This window comes from Myotis brandtii, unplaced genomic scaffold (assembly GCF_000412655.1).
Source record: "Myotis brandtii unplaced genomic scaffold, ASM41265v1 scaffold1077, whole genome shotgun sequence".
NCBI lineage: Eukaryota > Metazoa > Chordata > Mammalia > Chiroptera > Vespertilionidae > Myotis > Myotis brandtii.
The window spans coordinates 871,474-880,970 of NW_005353666.1; the positions used below are offsets into that span (position 1 = coordinate 871,474).

Below are 9,497 nucleotides of genomic sequence, written 5' to 3' on the forward strand. Positions count from 1 at the left end.
GCGCGGCCGGATCCCCGGTGCTTGGAGCACAGCCTCCCAGATGGAGCCACGAGGCCGCACGGACAGGCCCGGACCCCACGCTGACCAATAGCCCATCATTAACGGGGGCGGCGCGGGCGGCGTTTGTGCTGCAGAACAGGACAGCCTCTAAGTCTCCCACTCACCCGAGGTGCGTTTCCATAGCAAGTTTTGTACATTTTAGGGATGTTTCTTTGTTTGGATGTTCTTTTGGGGTTTTTTTAATTTATTGATTGATTTGAGAGAGAGAAACATTGATGTGTTGCTCCACTGATTCATGCATTTATTGGTTGAGTCTTGTCTGTGCCTGACCAGGGATGGAACCCGCAAGCTTGGTGTATCCAGACGAGGCTCCAACCAACTGAGCGCCCGGCCAGGGCCTCTTTGCATGTTTTCAATTGCTCCCCCTCCAACCCCCCAAAAATTGGCTGCAGAACATATTCCCGCAGGATATTCCCCATGCAGGCCCCGGGGGCCTCTCACCCTGCCCACCCTGTGATGTAGCAAAAAGCCTGCATCTTTGAAATACCCGAAGCTAAGGAATGGGATCGGGGAGCTGCATGGGACAAAGCCTCTTTATTTCCGTCATCACTTTGTTCCAGCCTGGAGATAATTTCTCTCTGGCCGGCGATGGGCTTCTGTGCTCCTGCTGGGCTTTGTCCCCCGCCAGCTCTTGCTGCTGCACAGGCAGAGCTGCATAAGGAGGCTTTTCAGCCGGAAGCCTGAGGTGTTGAACCCGTGCCATGGGGACGGAGCCTTCAATGGACCTCTATCTGGTCTTTCTCAACACCAAAGTGCGGAGACTCGCAGAAAAGCGTCTGTAGGAGTGGCGTCCCGTGTGCTGGCGCTCTGCTCCTTTATGCTTCTCTAGAGACTCAAGCTGTTGCGTGTTGTTTTGGTTCCTGCGCGCACCCTGATGCCCATAGGGCAGGCGCTGTCTGGGCGAGGCTTCCCACGAGCCACGCGGGTCATCAGACCCGGTTTCAGCTGAACTCTAACAGAAAGAGCTTTATTCCTGGCGGTGCTGTTACCAGGAATGACTTGGCTCTGAGGGGAGGGAGTCGGTGTGTAAAGCTGGCAGTTCCAGTGCTGGTGCCCACGGAAGTGCATGGAGTCTTTGCTCAAGAGGGAACGCAGCTGTTCGAGAACACAGGGTGGGCTCCCTGCAGGGCTTTTGTGATGGGAGATGTGGCACACGGGGGTGCACCACCCAGAGACGGCTACGTGTCAGTGCTCATTATTAGTGTTTTCCTAACTCCCATTAAAAACCCCATTTAGAGTATGTGTGAGTGGTGTATTAATACCCAAGCTACAATTCCTAGTCCCAACCCACTGTGGCTTATTGATAAAGTTTAATAAGTTAAAACTTATCGATAAAGTTTTAAAAGCAGCCTGGCGGTCCATAGAGTACCTGCTGAGTTCTGATACATTTAAGAAATTGTGTTTAAGTGCTCAAGAAATGCTGTATAAAAATAAAATCCCTTGGGATTTGTTATCAACCCCACCTTACAGACAGAGACACTGAGGTGTGCGATGAAAGACTACAAGACTGCATTGGGTGAGGTTGGAAAAGGTTAATTTTTTTAAAAATATGAGTCTTTAAATTTTTATTTTCCACTTTATATTTAACTTTTGGTTTTATTTTTTGAAGTATTTTATTTTTAGTTACACTATTTTTAAAAAGTAAGAGTTCATTCAGCCCTAATCTACAAATACTTCTAAATACCTCTAAAACTTAAATCTACTTAAAACCTTAAAGTATCATATAATAGGAATATATCATGCCCTTTTTGCCAGAAAAGGCACATTACATATGTATGTAAATATATTTTTATAATATAGATGATTTATAAATATGTAATACATGTGATATTACTTACAGAAATACATTAAAGTTATATAACTATCTAATATATACTACGGTGATATACAGGACATACATAACTTCTCTGGAAAATTGGTAATTTTTTCATTCAAACTCCCTTTAACTGTTATTTGAACAAAAACACCCAATGAAGGGAGTGGGCACCGTTAGATGCTCTACCAGCGGTAAAACGAGAGGAACCAAGAGAAGCGAGTGTGAGATGCCCCGGGACGCCCTCCCCCGAGGATCTCGCTTCACCTGCAGGCACCTCGCAATGAAGCGTGCCCGGTCGCACACGTCTGCTCGAGGGGTGCGAGCAGCTTGAGCCTCTTAGAAAGTACCACTGACCTCTGCAGTCACCCTGTGACCTGTGAGCCTCGGCCCCAGGCTCCTGCTGAGCTGGTGACAGAGGTCCGTCCTCTGCAGCCTCCGCGCCACACAGAGGTCATCACCCCAAGGACAGGCAAAGGATCAGAGGAGAGCCCAGCAGCTGGCTCAGGGGCTGGGCAGCGACCTATGACCAGGAGGTCACAGTTCAATTCCCGGTCAGGGCACAGGCCCGGGTTGCGGGCTCCATCCCCAGTGTGGGACGTGCAGGAGGCAGCAGATGGATGATTCTCTCTCCTCATTGATGTTTCTCTCTCTCCCTCTCCCTTCCTCTCTGAAATCAATCACAATGTATTTTAAAAAATTAAATCAAAAATGTTAAAGAATGAAGGAGAAAAGGAAGAATTCGAGGGCACTTGGAACAACAGAACAGCTGGCTCCTCTCTGGCCCAAAGCAGGTGGATCCTGCTCGGAGCCGGGCCCTGTGCTCGGGACCAAGCAGCCTGGAGAACACACTGAGCCCCTGACTGGGAGCCCAGCTGGGCCCTGCGGCCCTGCCTCTGGGCTGCTCAGGCCGAGACCATGTGACCCGCTGCGGGTCAAGGCCTCAGCAGGAGGGAGGAGGGAGGAGAGAGAATCCCCACCTCCCAGGAGCCCACAGACCACAGATTCCAATCCACACGCATAAGCCAAATGCTACAGGCCATCAAACAGCAGCAACCTAAAGAGGATCGACTCCAGACAAAATCAAAACGGCAGAGCAGCCCTGGCCAGTGTGGCTCAGTGGATGGAGAGTCGGCCTGCGGACTGAAGGGTCCCAGGTTCAATTCTAGTCAAGGGCACATGCCTGAATTACAGGCTCCCTTCCCAGTGGGGGACATGCAGGAGGCAGCCAATCCATGATTCTCTCTCATCATTGATGTTTCTATCTCTCCCTCTTCCTTCCTCTCTGAAATCAATAAAAATATATTAAAAAACAAAACGAAAAAACAGCAGAGCATTCTGAAAAGAGCTTTAAGTACATGTTTAGGAACCCTGAAGAAGTAGATGGTGGAACAGCATCCATGAAAAAGGATCAGAAATTAACAACTGGCAGAAATCAAACAAGATCATATTTTAAAAGAACCAGTTAGAAACCCTAAAAATGATCCATCTAGTGCAGGGGTCCTCAAACTACGGCCCTCGGGCCACATGCCGCCCGCCGAAAACATTTATCCGGCCCGCCGGGTGTTTTTGCCGCCACTGCCTGTCCTGCTTAGCAGCCGACTCGTCCCGGGTCCGCTGTGCGCATGTGTGGAATGTCTGAGGGACAGCGAACTGGCCGCGTTTAAAAAGTTTGAGGACCTCTGATCTAGTGATTGACGTAAAAACACGGCAGAAAAAGGAAAGTGCTGAGCAGGTGTGGAAAGCGGAGGAAGGAGGGTTTTTACAATGAGACTCCTTACGGGGCAGGAACCACAGGCCCAGCGTGCGGTGGGACCTCATCAGAAGGCCAGGGGGGCGGGAGGGCAGGGAGCATAATGGAAGCAACAAAAGCTGGGCTTTCTGGAAGGCGAGGCTCCACTGAAAGGTGCTTCTGAGCGCCACGCGGATGAGTGCAGGGCAGCCAGGCCTGGCGGCGGCAGCGGCAGCGGCCCTGGGCATGGCGTGCAGTGAGTGGGTGAGCCCTGCGTTCTGTGTGCGGGAGAACAGGCCGCATCGGTCCTCTCCCCGTGAGGGAGCACCTGCTCGTGTTTCCATCTCGGAGATTCAGGGGCCTTGCTGCCCATCCCATCTGCCCCTCTTTCTCCAGTCCCCCCCCCCCAATGCCTGGCGAAGGGGCCTGTCCTCACTCTTCGTTCTGCACATCCACGTCCCCTGGGCCTCCTACTCCCAGGCTTTGAAAAGGGCCAAGTCTTGGATTTATCATTCGCATCAGCCATGGAAGGCCATGGAGGGAGGGGCAGCATGAGCACCTGGGTGCGAACAGAGAGAACCACATCTAGAGAGGGAGGTGAGCTCTGTGGACTCTTTTAAAGGGAAATTCAACAGTGTTTATAAAATAATCGCTTTATTGAGATACAACTCACACACCATAAAATTCACCTGTAAAGGTGTGAACTTTGGTGGTTTTGGTGGATTCACACTTGTGCAGCCACCACCACTCATTTGTGAACATTTTCTTGACCCAAACGGAACCGCTACTGGGTAGCTTCTATTCTGTCCCAACCCGCACACCCAGGGGACCAGGCCTCCCCGCTTCTCCTTTGTCTTTCCAGACGCCCCACAGAAAACGGGTCACGCAGTAGGTGGCCTTTGGGGACTGTTTCTTTCACTTAACATTTTCAAGGTCCATCCATGTTACTGAACAACTGTGTTTTAAAATGAAAAATGTTACCATACAAACTCTATAATATGTTCACAGTGAAACCACTGCCACTGTAGTAGGCTTGGTCACCCCCCTCCCCCCAGCGTGCTTCACAAGGCGTTAGCATTTACACTGAATTTTATGGATTACAGCATCCTAACGTGTGCTCATTTAAAAAAATATATATTTTTTATCGATTTTTTACAGAGAGGAAGGGAGAGGGATAGAGAGTTAGAAACATCGATGAGAAACATCGATCAGCTGCCTCCTGCACATCTCCTACTGGGGATGTGCCCGCAACCAAGGTACATGCCCCTGACCGGAATTGAACCCGGGACCCTTGAGTCCGCAGGCCGACACTCTATCCACTGAGCCACACCGGTCAGGGCACCAGGGCACGTGTGCTCATTTTGCTGAACGGAGAAAATCGGGTGGCAGGATCATGGTGCACAAGTAATATTTCTAAATGCGTTCTTAATCAACGGAAACATTGTTTCTAAATTATTAAACATAAGTTCACAGGCCAGACACTGTGTCTTGTAGGAGATGATTATTACATGGAAAAGCTTGAGTTAAAAGTAGAGTGTACTCTATCTTGGTATTTTATACCAATTAAAAATGTAAAAATTGGCAGCCGCCCGGCCGGCGTGGCTCAGAGGTTGGGCGTCGACCTATGAACCAGGAGGTCACGGTTCGATTCCCGGTCCGATTCCCAGTCAGGACACATGCCTGGGTTGCAGGCTCCATCTCTAGTGTTGGGCGTGTAGGAGGCGGCCAATTGATAATTCTCTCTCATCACCGATGTTTCTCTCTCTCTCTCCCACTTCTTTCCTCTCTGAAATCAATAAAAATATATTTTGAAAAAACTGACAGCTAATCCAAGGAGCTTCAATTTGGAAACGTTTATCTTGAGTTTTCATGAGATGTCAAGAGTCTACTCAGGTCTGGAAGAAAATATTTGCAAACCGCGTACATGAGGGTGGGAGGGGGGAGAGCACAGGGGCCCAGGAGGACGCTGCCGGGGACGTGTGCGTGGGTGTGTACAGTGTCAGCCCTCCCTCCACCAGTGCCCCTTCCGCACGGGCAGTTACTGTATGTTCCTCAGACCTCAGCAAGCCGGGACGACCGCCCCCTGGGCTCCAATCACGTCTATCTACAGACAGGGCCGCCCTCGGCCAGGGCGGTTTCCTGTTGTGGTTTTCACTTCCTGAGGCGGTTAAACTTCGGCAAAAGTTGGGCAACTTTTTTTTCTTCTTTCTGATCCTTTGGTAGACATTGGACTTTAGCGATTTCGCTGCTTTGTTTTCCTAATGGGCTCCTGGCGCAAACACCTTTAGAAGGACCCAGCAGTCAGCACTGGGAGTGACGTCACACAGCTCGGCGGTGTCCAATCTTTCTCCGTGTCTAGAAGTTAAATTATAATCTTTACGTCTAAGATAAAGAAGTGTTTCCTGGTAATAAATCCCTGCAGCAAGACACACAGAACAGTGACTAAGACAATTTGTTCCGAAACAAACCTTAAAGTATATCATCAACATTTATGAATGTAAAGTATTCTATTGGCTTTACCAGGAATAGAAATCGCACGCGTGCCCGCACCCAGGAGCCGTGCCTGCAGCATTAGACGCCGGCCGGTCTCAGAGGCTCGGGGTCAGGGGACGGAGTGGCCCCTGGTTCCAGAGTCGAGACCAGCAGTAAGGACGCAGCCTGTCCCTGCTCCGGCTGATTCCCCTGCGAGTTTGTTTTGTATTATTTTTTTTTAATAGTTATTGATTTCAGAGAGAGGCGGGAGAGAGAAAGAGATGGAAACATCCATGATGAGAGAGAATCATGGATTGGCCGCATCCTGCAGGCCCCACACTAGGGATGGAGCCCACAACCCGGGCATGTGCCCTGACCAGGAATCGAACTGCGACCTCCCGGTTCATAGGTCGACGCTCAGCCACTGGGCCCCGCCGGCCAGGCTGTTTTGTATCCTTGTTCGACGTGCGAAGCATGCGGGACTGGGAGGCATGGTCACAGGACTGATGACAGCAGGGCGGGTACTGGAAGGGCTAAACGTCGCAGGGGCCACGCGGTGCCTTCGGGGTTCGTGGAGACGCTGACTCTGTGCCTCGACGAACTCTGCTGCCCGTGGAGGCGGCTCCTCTGCTGTGGGAGGAAGGGGGGCTCTGGACCAGGCCCCTGGACTGGACTCCTGACTCAACGCAGACTTGGGAGGGCTGGCTGCCTTGTCTGGTGTTGGATTGCGAATCTGTAACAACTGTAAAGTCCTGCCATCGCTGGGGACAGGGGTCCCTGGGGCCTCTTGCTTCCTGCACGCTCTCGGGCGGCAGAGGCTCTTTCCCGGATGGCGAGGACACCCCCAGGCAGAGAGAGCGTCTCCTCTATGTCATCCCGAAGGCCAGGTTTGTCCGCCGTCCCCAGCAACCACGGCAGGGCTTCCCTAGGGCGGGGGGAAGGGGGCGTTGTGTGCAGCCCATGACACAGACTGGGGTCCTAGGCGTGGAGTCGGTCAGCTGTGACCCAGGGACAGTCCACATCGGCGTGGGACCTGGAGAGCAGGCCGCGGAGGCAGGGCCGGGAGCAGAGAGCTCCTGCCCCTGACCCAGCGCCCACGAGGCCGCGCCGGCTGACCGGCTGACCTGCTGACCAGCTGACCGGTGAATGTGCGGGGGAGGGGGGGAGGCTGCGTGTGCCTCCGAGGCTCCCGGATCTGCTGAATGCCGGTCCCTCACACATGCGCGTCCTTCCTTTCTGACACCAAGAATTTTTTCAAAGTGCAGATACTTGTCAGCCAGCCCTGCTTTTTCCCAGGTGTCAGTCGGTGCCTGTCGTTATAGTCAAAGCCACCTTCTGATGCTCCCTGTGGGGCAGTCACCCGCTGACGAAAAGTGAATGCGTGTCCTTGCCTGTTTGTCTCAACCGAGGCAGCCGGGCAGCTACGCCCGGACAGACGGACACCTTCCCTCCCGGCAGGCGGCCGAGTGGGGCGCAGGAAAGCGTTCCTCATGACAAGCAAGTTGTCCAGCACCTCCCTGCTCACCAGGAGAAAGGGACCACCAGGAATGGCCCTCGCTCCTCGAGCCTGCCTCATTGTTCTCCGATTGTAGGTGACAGGAAACCGGAGAGATAACGGAAGGAAACTGGAAACCCCGGCTTCTCAGGGAGAGAGGGGCTTCTCAGGGCCGCCCACCCCTGCACGAAGCTCGGCTACTGCGCCCTCGCTCTGCAGCCACGGCCGCCCGCGGGCTCTGCTAGGCGGCATTTATGCTCCTGTGGCTGGTCCCCATCTGACGAGAAGGCGGGGCCTCCCACCCTTCATGCTCTCATCTCAGCCCGGATCGGATATTGATTTTTCACGGTAACATCGTTACCCTGCAGTGACTCCGAGCTTCTTGTGAAAATCACACGGGGAACCATGAAATGTTAAACCACACGAAACAGCACTTCCTGGCCCTAACGTTGTATTGTTACTTCTGGTTAACGAAAGCACCCAACCTCCCCCTCCCCTTGATGCTGTTTCACTGGAAAACGTCTTTATGAAGGGGCTTCTGGAGGGTTCCCTCCCCGCCCGCTCCCCGAAGAGAGGCCGTGGGTGTCTCCTCAGTCGGCTGGAGGGGACTGGAGTTCCCCAACCCGGGCACGTGCCCTGACCAGGACTCGAACCCCGACCTCCTGGTTCACAGGTCGACGCTCAGCCACTGAGCCACGCCGGCCCGTGAGGCTGAAGACTTTTTAGTCTGTGACAAACGTCCCATCCAAACGGTCGCCCTCCACCTGTTTAGACGTGTGATGTTGTGGTTTACTGTTGAGAAGCAGATACGTTCAGGTGGAGAGAGGCATCGCTGGGCACCGGCTGGGCCACCTGTGTGCTAGCAGCTCTGTCCATGGAGCGAGGAGGGAAAGGAAGGCCACGGAGGGACCCTGAGGACCCCCATCTAAGGCACAGGTGGGGGTGAGACGAGCCTTTTCCTGGCAGCGGGGAAGGGCCTGCAGGGTGGGCGCCATGACTTGTCACTGTGGAGGGAAGAGATGGGGATTCGCTGGAATGACTAGGGAGTTGGGGGTGACTGTGGGGAGGTTTCCCTACGGAGTGGAGAGTGAAGTCAGGGTTGGTAGATTCTGCTTCTCTGCTGGGGGAGGGGGGGAGGGGAGGGAGTGAGGGAGACGGGGAGGGAGCGAGGGGATCAGTCCAGGGTTATTGAAATGTGAATGGAAAGTGAGGGAGTAGGAGCAGGAAGTGACTCTTTCAGACGTTTGGTGTAAAGTGGAGGCTGAAGATTTTTTTTAAAATATATTTTTATTGATTTTAGAGAAGAAGGGAGAGGGAGAGAGAGGTAGAAGCATCAATGATGAGAGAGGATCATGAATCAGCTGCCTCCTGAACACCCCACACTGGGGACCGAGCCCGCAACCCGGGCATTTGCCCTGACCAGGAATCAAACTGTGACCTCCCGGTTCATAGGTCAACGCTCAACCACTGAGCCTCGCCGGCCGGGCAAATTTTCTTCTTTTTCTTTTCTTAACAAGGCACGGAATCCCACGCGTGCACACGAAGGATAAAGGATCTGTTTAAGAATGCAAACCAAAACGCATCACGTACTACACCTCCAAAATGGGTGTTAAAAGTTTCCACCCTTAAGGGAATAAATTCCCATTATTTAGAAAAATAAACTGTATGGGACACTGGGCCTCCAGGAATGCCGACCAAGCAGAGTGGGCGCTAGCAGAGTGACCGAGTGGGGAGAGCAGGCGCGTGGCGGCCCCAGGAGGAGCCAGCGGTGCGGGTGCTGGTGCTGGTGCGGGTGCTGCAGCTTCGACCGCAGGGAGCCCAGCGTCTACCTTCCAAACAGGAGCCCAGCGGGCGTCCGTGAGGGGAAGCTGTACAGGTGCCGGGACAGAGCACTCACAGTCCGGCTGCCCCGGGTTCAGGCACCC

At 53.2% G+C, this 9,497-nt stretch overlaps 1 long non-coding RNA gene across 1 annotated transcript; it reads left to right on the forward strand.

The window, feature by feature from the left end:
- Positions 1 to 6: 6 nt before the first annotated feature.
- LOC106726627 lies at positions 7 to 1,300 on the forward strand. The gene is made up of 2 exons (XR_001362699.1): positions 7 to 169; positions 334 to 1,300. It is a non-coding gene; the product is annotated as an uncharacterized LOC106726627 (long non-coding RNA).
- The last annotated feature ends 8,197 nt before the right edge of the window (positions 1,301 to 9,497 follow it).